Source organism: Trachymyrmex cornetzi, unplaced genomic scaffold (assembly GCF_001594075.2).
Source record: "Trachymyrmex cornetzi isolate Tcor2-1 unplaced genomic scaffold, Tcor1.1 scaffold83, whole genome shotgun sequence".
In the NCBI taxonomy this organism is placed as follows: Eukaryota; Metazoa; Arthropoda; class Insecta; order Hymenoptera; family Formicidae; genus Trachymyrmex; species Trachymyrmex cornetzi.
The window spans coordinates 4,147,945-4,166,891 of NW_017300169.1; the positions used below are offsets into that span (position 1 = coordinate 4,147,945).

The 18,947-nt window shown below is 33.2% G+C and overlaps 1 protein-coding gene across 2 annotated transcripts in view; it reads right to left on the reverse strand.

Annotated features, from left to right (window-relative positions):
• LOC108768910 (cationic amino acid transporter 2) overlaps window positions 1-18,947 on the reverse strand; it is a 102,212-nt gene that overhangs the window by 51,856 nt on the left and 31,409 nt on the right. The window lies entirely within an intron of this gene.

Here is an 18,947-nt window from a genome sequence, read left to right on the forward strand (position 1 = left end):
AATTAAGGACGATCGAATTATTCACCCATAGAGGCATAGACTCGGAAGAAAAAGAGAGCACCTCCAGCAATAACGGGTAAGTGCTTTTGATCGATGTTTTTCACAAACATTCTTCCATAGTAGACACGTGAAATAAAATATTACGCAGAAAATGCATCAACGAAAGGAGGATAAAATAACATGATATTATAGAACGAGGTTCAAACATCGTACGTCTGTCGGCTGTCTATCGATGAAATGAGAGAAAATAATTAGAGAGCAAATATCCGCAGAAATGTATGAGTTCCGGTGTTTGTTGAATGAGGATTAAAAAGATGTATATATACAGTTGATCATAATTACGCTTTCCGTAAATGAGATAAAATTCAGTGTACTTTTCAAGCATTTCTAAGTTTACCCGGCAGAAATGCAAACTAAAATGCACATGTTTGCGCGTAAAAAGTAATTGAAAATCAGATGTGTGAGATTGTTATTTCCAGTGGGCGGTTAATAATATCTGTCTGAACATGAGGCCTTTATGAGATTAAAAATAGCTTCTGCGGCGCGGAGAGAGTAGTTTAAAGGTTATCAAATAAAATAAGAATAAAAAGTATAAAGTCGAAAAGATAGTTTATCGTAAAACTTCCGGATCCTTGATATTCAAAGTGATAGAAAATAATGGAAGATATTTTATATCTAAGAATAGTATTCTGAACAATAAGGGTTAAAGTTTCTTTTCATAAAATACGTATCGCATAAATAAAATAACATTTCGAGCAACTCATGGACAAAACAGATAATAGTAATATATACATACGAGAACAATTGGAGTGAGAACAATTCAGAGATTCAGAGAATAGTTTCAAGAAATTGCGTGTCTGACAAATAATATCCATCAAACAAACGTGGGATTATAAAGAAAGAAACTTAACGTCTAGTCTCATCCATCATCCAGTCCGAAAACACAAAACGACGTAGCCGCGAAGAGGTGTCTAACTCCGCCGCATAATCGAACGATAATCGGCTGTTTCTTGAGACAAACGAGCTCTAAAAAAAACCCGTCGCTTACATATGCAGTTCTCTTTTCTTCGGCTCGCTTCTTTCCAGGGTCGGAAGTCGCGTACACGAATTATCGATTTATTATCCGGCAACATTGCTCTTCAACGGGGGCACAGCTCTTTCACGTTTCTCTGGCGGTGCTTCTGCGAGCTTGCTTGAGATTGAAAAATTATCGTTCGTACTCTTGTCATCCCATGAAATTACTTTGCCGAGATTACGACTAAGCTTTCAACTGATTAAGATTCGACTGCTTAAAAACGTTAAATTATTGTTCAAATGTTGGAAACGTTAAATTATCTTTTATTGATATATGTCCAACTTTTATAGCGGATTCTTCGATTAAGAATATACATGTCACATATCAAAGTATTACCAAAAGCGTAAAACAAATTTTATAGATGGTTCGATTATTATGTTTGAAAATTTAAGCACGGATTTTTTCTTGTTTAGAAATTATTCAGATTTTTGTTTATTTTAATTCTTATGTAAAATCACGTTAAATCTCCAGCATGCGGAATGTCAAATAAATATTCTGTAAAAATTCCCTGAAATATCGCTTGAAACGATTACTCATCCTCTTTACTGTGCTAGTCGATTAAAACATCACACGTTTATAATACAAGTGAAATATCGCTACCATTGAAACGATTACTCATCCTCTTTACTGTGCTAGTCGATTAAAACATCACACGTTTATAATACAGACGCGATGCACTCTTCACGACAGATTATGCAAACAGCGAACAGTGAGGATAATCGCCGAACGAGTGAATAAGAAAGTACTCGGTGTATTAAAAGGAATAAATTATTCAGAATATACGCGGGTAAGGTTGAAAGACTTGAAAGTAATTTTTACTTGTCCCTCATCGAAGATAATGGATTTTCAAGATACGTTCGGAATTTTACCCAGGAGCCATTAAGAGAGAAACTGGCACGTGTAATACGTCGTGCTGACAAGTCACGAAATCCATATCATTTGGAAAGAACGCGTGAAATTTCCCAGCAGAGAAACAAACTGTGCAGACGGAAACTCTTGCAACCAATTCGAGATTTTAAAAATATACGAATTTTGACAAATTTAATGATATATATATATGCAAGAGTCGGGCGTTTTTCTACTCTTGTAAAACGATGTATAAACTTTACCGGGGTTTGAAAAAATATTAGATTTTGATAGCATCAATGTAATATTTTAACGCAGTTTCCATTATACGGTCTCTGTTTTTTTAGGTATAAATTACTACATTGTTAGAAAAGTAGCACAACTCAAAATTAATAACTTTTCATTAGAGCAATTCTTAAGTTCTTTCTGAATTGGAACAAAATTCTTAATTAAGATAGTGAATGCATGACTTCACTTTCTTTCCATGTTATACTTTAAATTACAATGTATTACTTAAAATTATATCATTTGTTTTCAAAATTCGGATAATACAATCCTAATATAGAGCTATGTAAATATTCCTTATAGAATAGTAATATTTTTTTATATAAACAATGAGTTGACAAATGTATCGTTTTTCTATAACAAGATATTAGTCTTTGGAAAGAAAGAAAGAGAGAGAATGATTTCCTTTCAAAAATGCTAATTTTTTATTTTTATCACTTTTCTATCAACGCGGTAAAATATAATTTAGTTCCGTACGACGCTATTTTTAAAATATTTATCGTTAGATAAAAATACGTATGTAAAAGTTTCTATTCTCAACGAAAGCTGTGCATAGCACTTAACGAAAGTATTAAAACGACTAGTAAAGTCGGAAATTAAAATCTTACGAGAGTCGACGATCCCTATCCTTCCCAATATGAGTATTTCTCTCCTCGTGTTTCGTTAAGAAACATATAAGAATAGTTTTCAATAATGCAGCCGCAAGTTTGTTTCGAAGCAACAGTAGCGAATTCACCGTGAAATCGACCGACCGCATAATCGCGCTTTAACGTGGCAGAATGCAATTAACCCTTTGTATGCTACTCGTGATATCTCGTGTAGGAACATCAACCGCCTCTTTACGTTCTGAATCGACCTCTCATTAGCAAAACTTATTGTTAGATCGCACATATTTCATCTTTACCTCATTTCATTATTTATTTATATTTTTATTTTATGATGGAATATAAAAATATTTAAATATGTTAAACAAATTAATATTGCCTGCATATACATGATTAAAATTTATCCTATATTACAGAAGCGATTTGGAAAATATTTATTTTGAGATATTTACTTTTACTGCGAATGAAGTTAAGATCTTTATATTAAAATCTATATTCTAAAAAATATGAGTGTGGATTTCATACTATGAGTGTTAAATATAATTCTCGTGTTGATATTGATATAAACCAATGTGATGTTTATATAATTTTCACTGTGTTACTGTTGATATAAATACTAACATGATATGGATTTAATACCATGAATATAGATTTAATATTCTGATTTTTAAAAAACAACACAACACAAGGCTCAAATAGACAAAAATAAAATTGATAAATCAAGGAATACAAGTCTAGTTGAATATTTATGAACTGTATTTTGTTTAAAATTTGGCAATAAACATTTAGCTAGGTTCGTAGCTCTTAATTTATCAATTTTATTCTTAAACGATTTAATACTATATTAATATTAAATCATTTAAATCAGAATATTAAATTATTAATACTACAACCACGATATTAAATTTACACATATTGATATTTATATTAACAGCAACACAGTGAGAATTATATACCTGAACATCGGCATGATGTTAAATTCCCACTCATATTTCTTAGAATGTAGAGATTAGTAATTACTATATGATATCATATATATGACTTTATTCAATTTACAAATGTAATAACAAAATATGGAAACATCATGTTGTAATTTGTTATTACTGCTCTTTGATTGTCAGCTAGTATAGAGATCATAATACGGTACAACATAAGAAAAACTCGCGATAAACAACAATAAGTTTCAAAAATATCAACAAAATTCTAGCATTCCTATCTGTATGGGAAATAGCATTATGCAAAATCCGTGAAAGAAAAATAATATCGCTGTTCAGTTCCATCGTAACACGATCTCCCCCGATGATATCACACGCACGAGTTTTTAATTAAGAACGGGAACGAAACAAAAACACATTCATGTCACTGCTTACTGCGTGACTACCATACAGAGACAATAGCAATGAAATGGAAGCTCATTCGTATTCTCGGATCATCAAGAAGGTCCGCCGAAGTTTTCTCAATTAGAACGACGCAAAACAAGTCACTGCTGCGACGAAATTTTCTTTTCTTTAATCTTTGATAACGAAGAACTTTCCGTTAGGCTAGAACGTTTCTATATTTCTCAATTAACAAAACCAATAATCAATCTTTCGAAATCCTCGCTTCCTTCCTTTATGTTTATTCTTCTTAACGAGGGAGTGTATTTTGATCCCCTCCGCGCAATGCGCTATTACGTGATTGTCCTACCAAAGGATTCATTCGACGTTTTCATCGGACGCACTAGCAAATCCACGGGGAACCATGGGAATCATGGTCCTCCCTTGAAGTCTCCCTTTTTAGAAATAACTTTGCAAAATGTTATATATTATTATTATTTCTACAATACTTAATCACAACTTTTATTCCAAAAATATTTGTTAATTTAATAAACTCTTGGATATAAAAACGTATATTCTATTATATTATTCTTTTTTTTTGTTAATAATTTTAATACAACGAATTATAGTAATCAAAGCCTTAAACGGTCTAGCTGGATCTTAAATGCTTCTATGATTCTGTGTGAATTTATATACTGCGTATGTAGTCCTTTTTGAAACGCGCGCCGAAATGATTTTTCGGTCTTGAAACGCTAATTCGACTAAACTATCGCAGTAATGTCACGAGTTAAAATTGACTAGCAATTTAACAATTTTTGATTGAATACGCTTTTTCACATCTTCGAAACGATCTTAATTATGTTGAGTGATATATTAAAATCTGTAAATAATTAATTCTTATTGCGAAAAATATTACCTCGGCCGGGAGTAATATATTATATTGTTTAATAAAATGTTTTTTTTTAATTATACACATCTAAAAAATTTTTTTTCAATATAATGTCAATAATAATTAAAATATTTTATCTTTTGATATTTGACTTAAAAAAAAAATCGCTTGCGACTGACGGCTCTCTCTTGACGAATTCCTGAATTTGCTAATGGCTTACATCACGAAGAACCGCTGTCAGAAGCATACGACGATGTCTAAAGTCAAACTCGACGGAAATCCGACTGCAGTTCCAGATCGTATAGTATGATTTATAATGGGCGTCTCGATGGTGGAAACCGTAATACTGAAATTTGTCGAGAGGATTGAATCCCGCGGTGACGATCGCAATCTCGTGCAGGATGCACACGCGAAATACGCAATGCGTATACCGTAAACAACAGTAAACAATTATCGTCGAGGCCATGATAAACTTTGTGGATGAGGAAACAATTGCGAACGGCAACAGACGGCTTTTTACGAATGGATTGTTAGAAACACAATGTCGGGATGTTTGCGACAGCTGGGTCGCCGCTGGGTGTGCCGTTAGTTAATAAATCGCAATAATTACTCTTAATAATTACTCTCGCGAGAAAGGACGACGCGCAATTGTTGGAGCGTATTACAACACGTCATGAACTAAAACATTACGAAGCGACTTTGCGACGAGTAACAAATTTATTAATGTAATGACGATTTTTTTAATTTTTCCTTTCAAATATTTTGACATAAAATATTACATGTCATTTTATTATGGAATGGAAAATATTTGTAAGGTATATATGCAGAACATTATACGTGTGCAATCAAGTTCTGATTTTCCTATAGGCGAGCCTCGGGGCTCAAGTACGATTACAGAGATTCGAAGAAAGAAAACGTAGATAATAATCGGTTTCGCGTTCGCAGCGGCGCGGTTATTTCCATACGATTTGCAAGAGGCGTGATATCACAGCGCAGCAGAAGCTTCCGAGTCGGTCGGTCGTTATCGCGAGCGAGCAAGCCACGAGAAAGAAAAAAAGAGAAAGAGAGAAAGAGAGAGGAGGGAAGGAGAGAGAGAGAGAGAGAGAGAGAGAGAGAGAGAGAAGAGAGAGGGAAATACCGTTTTTAACATTATGTTAATTTTATTCAAGCCGACACGCCCCGTCTCTCATTGGTCGCGGTGCTTTTTCATTCTTCCGAGTGGAAAGGAGAGAAATCGTGACTTCGTGCTCGCAAGACTGCCTACCCTTTGATAAGGGAAGACAGCCCTCTGCGTGTGCACATTGGTAAGCGGCCCTTTACACTCCTCGCGACATTAACTTCGACCCTGGAATTTCCAGGGACCATGAACGTTCTTTTCTGGGACGAGAGAAGAAGGCTCGCGAAATTTGTTTAAAATCCGCTTAATTTTAAATTTCTTGCGTGCGAAGAAATCGATACTTGGACGCTATAGGCCGCAGCGTGCGATAATGACGACGATAATGATAGTCGTGTTTCTCATTTTAATGCTGCAGAAGGTAATTTTTTAATAGCAATTTTTTTCAGATGACGATTAGAAACGCGGCGTGAATAATATTTTATTAACTCCACGCGCGTGGGATATGCTATAAAGTTTTTCAACTTTTATTGCGTGTCAGTTTCACTACTGTATACCGAAAAATAAAAGTCCATGTAATAAAATTTACGCGCGATTTATGATTTATAAGCGTAATTTATACCAAAAAGGGGTTTCACTTCGCGTGAACCTATTTGCTCGCCCACACTTATATTGTGCACTTATCGCATTAAGTATTTATAAGACATGACGTATTATAGCATTTCAAGATTAAACATCCTCATTCACACGCTACCCTCGCGTCGCTTCGTAAAGAACTCTATGAAACTTCAGAACAGGATTATCTCCTGTAACCAGGATGCCGATACTTTTCGCGAAAAAAGGAGGATACACTTTGTAAAACGAAGAGAACTCGACTCTCGCATCCTGAATGGTCGCGGGTTGGCGATTTTGCGGTTATCGATCCCACCCTCGCGGTATTCCCGTAGGTACGTTCAAGAGAAGAATCTCCCTTTCTCCCTCTTCCCTCGCAGCTTCCTCGAAGAATCGCAGACGTCGGCCGGACGTGAGAATTCTAATCCGAAGTCTAGTTCTCTCATAAACTATAAACTGAAAGATCTTATTCGCATACCCTCATTTAACATCGGACGAGTTTGCAGCCACCTAAGATTCTGCAATCGCAGAAGTCAGCTGAACCGATAACTCGCGAACTTCCCCGTTACACGATTGCAAAACTTTCTCTTTATGCAACTCTCGAGGATTCAGATATTCAATAAGAGACCTTTTCTATTCATGCCACTATTTGTTCCCATGTCATCTTGCGACATTATATAAAATGGAAAGATGTACTGGTAGATAATCCACATTAATTTTAGTTAAGACTGTTATCCGTGACGTATCGCATTGTTACAGTAAGAACGTTCGAACAGTCTCGCGGTGAATTTGATATGTCTGCGGGACAATCCATGTCACGTTTTCTGTGAGAAAAAAATTGGTTGTCCTTAATCTTGTTTAAATTTTAAAGGCGAATAGAGCTAAAAATTTCAAACGCGCACGCACTTTCTCGTGTCAAACAGTTAAATTTTCATGCTGACATTTGCTTTTTCCGACAGTCTCCTCCGATTCCGCAGATATCAATAATGTGTCAGAATGGCTTTCATGTTGAAATGTCAGACGGGAAAAGTTGTTTCAGACGATATAAATATACACAAACGGATGTAGTACTAAAATAACTGCGTGAAAAATGATTTTTCCCGAGCGGTATTTCCTCGAGGGTCGAGCTAATAATTGAGCTCGACCACTAGTCACATCGTTGAATAAAATGGATGACGCTAACGATCTCGCGCTTGTTTGCGAAACCGTTATGATTCCCGCATTATAAATACATAATGCGGTAAATACACACTGTAAAAGTATATGAGAAAACAAATAAATCCATTTAAAACAGAACATAAATTATAAATCAACTTGTACATTACTAAAATCTCATATCGAAAACAACATTGATTGCAGTTTATATAATTTTTTAATGAAATTTAATCTTTTAATGCACACGTTTTTTTCTCTATTGATACAAATCTTTTATTAAAGACAAACAGAGTTCCAATTGAGTATAATGTAAATTAATAAAATCAGGGTTTTGCCACAAATTCCTCGTAATAAAATTTTATAACTTCTTCCTGATTTCCAAACAAAATTTCCTCATTTGGAAACCATCGAATATTTTGTTGAGAAAACAATTTAACATCACAGTGTAAATTATTAGTAATGTTACTGCTTAATTTAATTGTTAAATTAGTAATATTCCCAAACTGCGTAAGTGTTATGTACACATATTAAGCTGCTTTAAAGCTAAGAATTTTAATTCTCCGGAAAACTTTGCAAAATTCCCTGATTTCTCTAACCGTTTCAAATTTCTCTAATATTTCTCTAATATTGATTTCTAAAATTTCTCTAATATTGATCTCTAAAATTTCTCTAATATTGATTTCTCTGATTTTCAGTTTTGCGGTAATCCCGAAAATGTTACTTTGAATGTAATTAAATAATCTCATAAATTTCATTACTTTTAGGTATTCAAAGCTCGTATTCGCAACATAATAGATACAAATAGCTGGATATTCAAAAAAGGCATCTCATTATTTTTACAAAAGAAAACAGGATCAATATCTCTTTTTGGAAAAAAGAAGCGCACGTTACGTTTGTGCTACGTTTGGAATAAAATTATCCAGTTTAATGAATCAGACGATTTATTTTGCACTGTAGTAATAGTCATGCTCGATTGTTATTGCCACTATCAATACGGAATGCACATAATTAACGTTTAATTGGATCAGCGCGATTTTACAACAGCATCGCTATTTCCACGAAATTGGTCGCTGCGTTAACGATCACTCGCGCGACGCGATAAAACATAAAACGGAATTAACGACTACGCGGTTAGTAGAACCTGTTTATGAAAAAGAATGAGCGAAGGTATAATCGCATTTCGATCGATACGCGGATACTGAAAGGGGTGAATCCGACAGGAAATTTTCGCGTCGCTGAAATCTTTCGCTAAATAATATCGGAAGAGTAACAAGCTGATTTACGGCAAGCCTCGCTTTAAATTCCTGGATTAAACAGTATCGTTAGATTCCATCTTGCGCTACAGAAATGCTTTTTATTATATGTGCATATATATATGTATATATATATATATACATATACATACTTTGCGTTTTATGTATGCAAAATGCAGCTCTGCTGAGAAATTCTCTCCAATAAAGATAGGAAACTGATGATGGAAAGAGAATATTAAAATGGCCGAAGCTAAGATCAAAAATAGTTGAGTTTTACAGTATATATATTTAAATTCCCAATCTTTCTCGCAGTTTTATTAAGATGAAAATTAACAACTCGGTGTTATCTGTAAAAGTGCGAGAAACGCAATTAAGATCGTTTGAATTCAAATATCTTCAATTTTCTTCTTATATACCGCCACTTATTTCTACTTTGCTCGTTTTACATAATTGAAAAACGATATAATCTTCCTGCGATGTACGAGTATATACTGCGAGAGTTAATGTCGATAACGCTGCAGATTTTAACATGGCACCTTAGCATTTACGCTTAGCGATTTACTCCCGATCTTTGCGTGTGTTCGAAAATCAATGAGCATGTTATACAACATATCGTTGTAATTTGTCAGTGTCGATACGGGTTGTACTAATAGTTCGATAGCTCATTCGCAGGAAGATTTGCTTGACTGAACAACGATGCTTCGAATTCTCAAGTTTAATTAAATAGCGAAGGACATCGGTGTTCACGATAATCCATTTTCGCGATCTGCAATTTAGTACACGACTTCGATATTTACTTCTTTCTCACGTTTTTACACTAATAAATGTATATTCCCAATATTACATGAGGATAAAAAAAATTATCTTTTTATTTTTGATTGATACTCGCAAAGTATATTCTAAAAAGATATCTGTATATTTTGAGAAGACAGAAAGAGTAAAAATATAAAATAAGAAAATAACTCTACGAAAAAATCTCCATCTCATTAAGCTAAATATGCAAATTTAATATATTTTTGGCACATTTATAATATATTATAAATTTATGGAGTTGTTTTATATTAAATTCTCGTACTTAGCTTAATGGGATGAAAAATTTTTGTAAAATTATATTTATTTTATATTTTTGCTCCCTTTCTCTCTATTTAAAATATATAAATGTCTTTTTATAAAATTAATTATGTTTAATTATGCGTTGTAATATATTTAATCGCGATCATTATTCAATGTCCAATCAATTCACAATTTTGTAATCCTCCGGGGAGTCAAGGTACAATTAAACAATCGCATCTATCCGCTTAATGATCGCAATGACGAGATTGTGTATTAATAGGTACATATCCCTATCATTTAGCCACAAATAATGCTTGATACGATCCAACTCACGCTCTTTAAATAAGGCTCTTCAGCTTTTACATATTACTCCCTAAAGCAACTTTGCGGCGTAAGCCGCTTTGCTCGAATAAATTTTAGCAAACTCGCGAAGTTTTAGGAAAAGTCTGGAGGTGATCATTCTTCAAATTATACGTTCCGATAACGAGAATGTGTTATGGTCTCATTGTACATTATCATTAACTTCTCATTATTAACTTTTCATCATGCACTAGAACCTCAGATCGTTTAAGGAGATAATCATGTCAGTGTATTAAAGTTCATTGTGTTTTACGAAAAAAAACGATTTACGAGTTTCTTTAATTCAAACGGCCATTATCATTTAATGGTATGAAATCTTTCTCTCAACGACGCTGATATTTTTGACTCACTATTTCTTAAATTTATGTCATTTCTTAAATGTTCAATATTATTCTTGGATCATGCATTAGTCCTAAAACACAATAGGTGTGTAGTAAGGATGCTATTTCCTTTATGCATTTTTGTTGTACGACAAATGTGTGCAGAACAGAGTAAAGGTCTAGATATACCAGAAGTAACGCAAAGATTCTCCATTTTGGATTTACTAACCATATGTCATGTACCAATCATACTAAGTGTTTATTGGACTACAGACAATTAAGTCGTAAATGGCGGTCGAAATAGGAAAGTTGTCGGCATTTCGGCTCAGATCAAAGGATTGTGTTACTTTGATATATCTAGAGCTTTAGCACAGAGGAGTCCCGGATCTCTCTATCCTATAGATAACCAATCAACAGACTTGAAAAATTTATCCCTAAGCCTTAAGCAGCTTAGTGATTGTGATTAGCGATTAGTGATTATTTTTTAATCAGAGCAAAGCAATAGATGATTGTTCTGTTCTGATTGAGAAGTAATTACCGTCAATCACAATCGCGCAATCTCTATTGTGATTACGGCTTTAAGCTTTAAAAAATTAACCAATCATAGTTGATTATACTTCTCACATGACTATGAATGATAAATTCATTAAGGTTTAAAGCTTATTATATCTATTGTGTTTCAAGATTTAATCAACAACAACAACGGCGGCAAATCAGTTCCAATCTTCTAAGCGAGATCTTGATTTCGCAAATCGACATCCGTTTCCTTGCGACTTCTATGTTTCAAGTTTTGATTGCTTCTAATGCAACTTCTAGTATGGAGATCTCTCCCGACATTCGGATTCAATTACCTACGCGAGAGTAGTCTACGACCGTTGTAACTCGCGCTAGTATGTTACGCAACTCGCGAAATTCTCGTTCTACTGTGGAATTGCTCGTAACAAGAGTATAAACCGTGTAGAAAAGATTTTATCGTTACCCCATTGTCGCGCATAAATCACTCTACGAATGCCAACATACATCCCCGCAGCGTCTAAACGTGAAAACGGTTCCGTCGCAACAGCTTCGAAGATGAACGCATAATAGAAAACATAATATGATAATAACAAATATAAATTAATTGAATTCGCGCGAGTGCGCGATATTAATCCCGAACTATATAAATAAAATTAAATGAAATTAAAATTACCCCTATTAATTTGGACACCCCACCATCGAAAATGAAGTTCGCAATTCAAAAATTTAGTGCTAATTAGGTCTTAATTTAGTATCCTATTCCGAAATTTAGTGTTCAAACCGTTTAGCAGCAATTAAAAGAAAATAAGCTTAATGGCAAGCTGGAACCCCCCATAAAAAAAATATACGGGGCACGTATACAAAAAATAAGTACACAGGAAATTTAGTGCTAATTTAGTGCTCCAAAATAGAGCCAAAAAAAATTAAAATATAGTGTCATTCCGAATATAACGTTAATTCCAATATTAGAGCCCGCCGCGCAATAAAGTACGTTACCTGATCGTCAAAGAATTAAGTGCTCATATGATTATGGTATCAAAATAATCCTTAGACATTGTAGTATCGAAATATATAGTGCTCACTCAAAATAACTAATACGTCGCTGAAGAGCGCCGTGCTCTAAAGTTCGTTACCGATCGTCAAATAATTAGGTACCCGATTGATTATGGCTAATTTTTTTTGGTTCTATTTTGGAGCACTAAATTACCATTAAATTTCATGTGTACTTATTCTTTGTATACATGCCATGTATATTTTTTTTCTATTACTGCTAAACGGTTTGAGCACTAAATTTCGGAATAGGGTACTAAATTAGCACCAAATTAGTACCAAATTTTTGACCTATCGCGAACTTGATTTTCGATGGTGAGGGATCCAGGTTAATAGGGGTTTCAAAAGTTATATAAAATTTAAATTTTGGGGGGCCAACTTTACGCAAGCACCCCAATATTAAAAAATCGAATTCTTTTTTTGTATTCGTTTGCTCATCGTTTGCTCACGAATGCTCCGTCGGAATTTTCGTTTGCTCTCCCTTAGTTCAAAAGTTATGCGAAACTTAAATTTTAGGAGGCCAATTTCACGCTAGCCCCAAACATTAAAAAATCGAATATTTCTGTTTTGCATTCGTTTGCTCATCGTTTGCTCACGAATTCTCCATCGGAATTTTCGTTTGCTCACCCTTATTTCAAAAGTTATACGACTTTTAAATTTTGGGGGCCAACTACAAGCTAGCCCCCCAATATTAAAAAATCGAATATTTATCTTTTGCAGTCGTTTGCTCGTCGTTTGCTCACGAATGCTCCGTCGGAATTTTCGTTTGCTCACCCTTAGTTCAAAAGTTATTCGAAATTTAAATTTTGGGGGGCCAATTTCACGTTAGACCCAAATATTTAAAAATCGAATATTTCTATTTTGCATTCGTTTGCTCATCGTTTGTTCACGAATGCTCCGTCGAAATTTTCGTTTGCTCGCCCTTAGTTCAAAAGTACCCCTATTAACCTGGACCCTCTACCATCAAAAATCAAGTTCGCAATAGGTCAAAAATTTAGTGCTAATTAGGTGTTAATTTAGTACTTTATTCCGAAATTTAGTGCTCAAACCGTTTAGCAGTAATTAAAAAGAAAATGGCGGCTTAATGGCAAGCTTAATAGCAAGCTGGAATCCATAAAAAAAAATACACAGGAGACGTATACCAAAAATATGTACACAGGATAATTAGTGCTAATTTAGTGCTCCAAAATAGAGCCATAAAAAAGCTTGCCATTAAGCTGGACTCCCCCAATTTTTTTTAATTACTGCGAAACGGTTTGAGCACTAAATTTCGGAATAGGGTACTAAATTATCACCTAATTAGCATTAAATTTTTGACCTATTGCGAACTTGATTTTCGATGGTGGGGGGTCCAGATTAACAGGGGTATTAAAATTCTATTATGCTGCAAATTAGGGAAGCGGTAATAGGGATTTAAAAGTATAAAATTATATAATAATATATTGGATGTATGTATATATATTTCTTGTATTATTTTTAGTTTATTTTAAAATAAATAAATTAAATTAAATGTAATTTTAATATTATAAATAATTTGAATAATTCGGCTTATTAACCCGCCGTATACTAAAAAGAGAAGTATTTAATTTTAAGATATTAAAATGTTTTATTCTTGTCTCCATTTTTTAAACACTTATAAACATTTTAGTTTTAAACCCCCGGCTGAGGTAACATTTTCTACAATAAGTTCTTTATACAGGTTTTTAAATTTAATTTAAGAAGGATTAGCGTTTTAGACTCTGTGTGTGTGTGTGTGTGTGTGAGATTATGTTGAAAGTCCGAAAATTATCGGCGCGCAATCATATCTGAAATAAATTTAATAAAGAATATATATTGTATTATGCGAAACATCTAGCCTTGACCGTGATGGCGTTCTCTATCATTTCTGATGTATTCCTATATAGATATACGGTCGTTTCTTAAATCTTAATAATGTTTAGTTTTAAACTTTTCCAATAAATAAAACACTATGTGTTTGGATTGGGAACTTTTGAAGTTTTAAATCCAAACACACATAGTGTTTTGTTTATTAAAAAAGTTTTATACACTGAAACATCTTTAAGCATAGTATTCATAGTTCGTTCTTATTTCAAGATTGTCTTTCTTATTTCAAGGTTGTTTTCAAATAATGTCTTAAGACACTAATATGACCCTCTGATTGGTTCGTGACTTCTTAAGTCTGTACTTAAGACGGTCTTGAATATAAGATCTGACTATGAATACGGGCCTAAATATTTAAAAAATGGAAACAAGAATAAAACACTTTAAAATCTTAATTGACTAAGTACTTTTTTTATGTGTAATCGACATTAATTCAAAGTTTAAGATCCAAGATCGATCACGACATCAGTTACAATATTATGAAGTAAAAAATATGTAGTGCCATTTAAAAAAATTAGGGTGACTTCGACTTTTTTCCTAAAAAAAGATTATTTTTCAAATTTTTAATATTGCAATTTGTAGTCTATTGAAAACTGATTAACTTTTATTCAAAATAAATTTTGTCAGATCATCGGAAGTGCCGGAAAAATCGTGATGACAGTTACGTGGGACATCCTGTATATACTGCTAAAGACTGAGTTAAAATGTCTAAATTTATTTGCCTTTAATAAACTTTGTTCATTAATTTAATTTACGCGAGATCCACGATTCTCATTAGATCTTCTATCCAATATTATTTCATTAAATAATTTTAATTCAATCATTTCTTAATAACTTTGAAGTTAAAATACGATATCTATAAGAAACAATTTCTTCTTTATATAATTCATTCGCATTTTCTTCTTAAAATGTTAAACATTTTAATAAATTTATTTATTATATTTTATATACGATATAATAAATAAAAATAAATTAATTAAATGTTTTTAGTATAAAATTGATTTTATTCTGCGGAAGATTAATATCGTCCACGTCGTTCACGAGTTTGCCAAGAAATTAGTCGCGAATAGCTAGTCCAAGCACGTCGGACGAAGTGGGAGAACATTATAGCGCCCAAGCGAATGTCACCGCACGTAATGGAATCGTTCTAGTGGAAAATCTTACGGAAGATAATTAAACGAGCCGGTCGCGTTGAACGTGGAGAAATTCCTTCTGTAGAGACACTCGGCCAATAACGGCGGGCTCTTTTGAATAACGACTCGCAATGCTGGGTTTCTTCGATGCTCGAGTCTTCTTCTATTTCGCTCATTTTCTCACATTTCTCTCCAGAATACGCTGGCGAACAAACTCGTCGGTATTTAATCTGCACACGATGTATATCTGAATACCAACAATCAACTATTTGTGTTTTCCCTCTAATGAGAACGAGGAAATAGCGCAGAAGTGAAAATTACGCGAGACATTAGAAAATAAAGACGCTCTTGCTTTTTGTGAGCGTATAGAGAATCACTTGTTCGGAAAATTAAGTTGCGTACACGGAGAGAAAGAATAATTTTATTGTGAAGTATATAAATATTTAATTGGATACAGAAAATTTTGTTGAAAATAATATTTAAAAATAATTTTATTGGACCATCAAAATAGTTACGTATAAAAATTTGAAGCATGATGAACAATGCTACAAAAAGTTTTAATATTCCAGCAAGTATAATAGTTGAAGCCTACATAATTATTTTGACGTGTAGTGAAATTCAATGTAAATTTTTAGATTTTGTTAAACGCGATACGTTCCATTTCGAAAATTGTCTCGTGAAAAATATGCAAATTTTGCGTGAAATGAAAAATTTGCTCCTCAGTAATCGAATATCATGTCAAAGTAACACGTTTGCAAAGTTATGTTTAATCCTCTGAAAAGTTCTATACATATGTATACACACAAACTTTTGATTACGAAAAATATTGTAAAGTGTGCAAAATTGTGAAAAATTCAATTAATATTATTTTATTCACATTTACTGAATGAAACAAATATGAAGGTAAGACAGAGAGAGAGAGAGAGAGAGAGAGAGAGAGAGAGAGAGAGAGAGAGAGAGAGAGAGAATGTATTAGCCCAAGACAAATAGGACTAAAATTGATAAAAACGGCTACCACGCGTGATGGTACGGTATGGTACAGAAATTCAGATTTGTTGTAAATTTTTTCACGATTTTCATTTCGAATACACTTTTATTTTGATAAAAGTACAAGCATTCCTAGACGTTTTATCGAACGAATAAATTAATTATTGTAGAATAATTTCTTATATTAATCATAAAATCTATTATAAAAAATTACGTAACAAGCTCGAAACATCTGCCCGATATTAAATGTATAATACAATCCTCGCGTGTCAGCCCAGAAATTCTTCCCCTTCATTCCGCCGCTCATCCCGATAGCTACCCTTACTTAATTCCTACTTACGCCATTGTGTCTTCTCCGAGCGAACCATGGAGAAAAAACTTTCCATTCTCTCGCGTGCGAAGGAAGGAACGAAGAAAGATTCTCTTCCTGTCTTATCTTGAAATACTTTGCATGCCTTTGTAAATGTGAGCCTTTTAGGGGATATAATGCCGTCCATTATACCGCGGTACCGCCGTTGTCCGACTTCCGGGCATTTCGCTTATAATTGCGCTACGGATTACATTACTGCAAAATATACAATCTGTTGTTGCAAAGCGTGCTTTGGAATGCGTTAGGAAAATATTGCTTTCCCATTAATTATCATCGTTCTATATTTTACGCGCTGCAATTACGCCATATATGTTTAAAACTGATTTTGCTTTCGTCCGAAGATTTGCAGCATTAAAATGTTTAATGGATGTTTTGTCTATACGTGTTCGAAATTCATTGCCCGTAAAATTCTCACTTTGTCATTAAACATCCCATTTTCAAAATTACGTGTTAAATAGATACGCTCCGCCAATACTTTTTACTTGACAAACTATATCGAAACTAGTTGACCTCTTGAAAATTTAAACAGGAATACTGTCAAATTTACGAAACCTCTTCGAGTTTACATTTACAATTCTCAGCTACGCTACAATTCCCCTATGTACGAACTTCAGAAATTTTCTCCTTTAGCACAAGTTACCACGAAAATTTAGAGCAGGTGTTCCTTTCGTCGCGGGACCTCTTCTGTCATATCGAAGTAGGATACATGTTTAAGAATTTAAGGAGTCGATCGTATACTTTGACCTCTCGAGGAAACTTAAACTAAATAAGATGTATAAAAATTAATTATTCCTTATAATTTGAACATCAGATATCAACATGTGATATAATTTTCAATAATAAAAATTAAACACTGAATATGTAAAAAATTGGAGTTTATCTCGTTATTATAAAGTTAAGTTGTTAGAATTTTTCAATTTCGTTCTTTTAACTGCACTGCGAATAAAATCTTCATTATAAATTAATAATTTAAAGAATATAATTGTAAATAAATGATACATTTAAAAATCAATTATTATACATATGGAAGAAACAAAATTTATTTGCAGAATTAAATAAATAATAAATTAAATATTAATTAAACAATAATAAACTAAATATATGCTCGTGGCAATTGAATAATCAGTGTGCGCACCACAAGCATATGAGAGAGGTATAACACAGGCCAGAGGCCTAACGTAAGAAGAAGAAACTAGAACAATTTTATATTTCTTTGTGTTTATAAAGATTGATTTGCCAACATCCTTCTATTTTATAATTCGAAGATATCAACTAAATGACGTTATCTATAATTCGACATATTTGTCGAATTATAAGGAAGACGCAAATATGATGTTCGGGACATCAATGGATCGGATGTAAAGCACATAGGCACGTGTCAGTGATTGAATGTTCGCGCATACATCATACAGGATGGAGAGCTTATGAAGAGCACGTGTTGCTCTTTTCCCTTCAATGACACGGTTGCGTTGCCATAAAAGCGCTCTCGAAATAAATCCATTTCCAAAGAAATTGAATAGACTCTTTGAGATGTTCTTACATATACGAAAAATGAGATTTCTGATTAAGACGTGAATTTTGTGATCAGTTTTATATGCGGTTATCAAAATTTTATTTATATGTAAATAAATAAAATATAAAAATACATATACTTCTTATATAATCCTTCTAAAGAATTTCAAAATTAATAAAATAAAGAATTAATAAAATATTCTCCCTAGAAAGTCATATAGCACTAGTGTTCTAATTTTTGTTTCTTTATCTTCTCATTAAATAATAGAACGTGCTTCTTATTATCTAAGATGCTCTTTATTTCACAATAATCTATATATGCTGTCTATAGAAATCGTGGACTATTATACATCAAATTAATGTAAGGATAAATTTAAAATAAAAATAATATCTAGTATAAGTATACAGGGTAGGCCATTTTAATCAATACACGCGAATATCTCGAAAAGAAAAAATAAAAAAAAATATTTCAAACAAAAGTTTTATGGTTTCAAAGGGGAAAAAAGACGGTAATTTTAGTTCACCTTGATAAAAAGTCCTTAAGGTCAGGTCCAGGTTACATAAAATTTTTTTAATGGAACCCTCCATTTTTTATTGCGAACTCTTGTAGCTTAT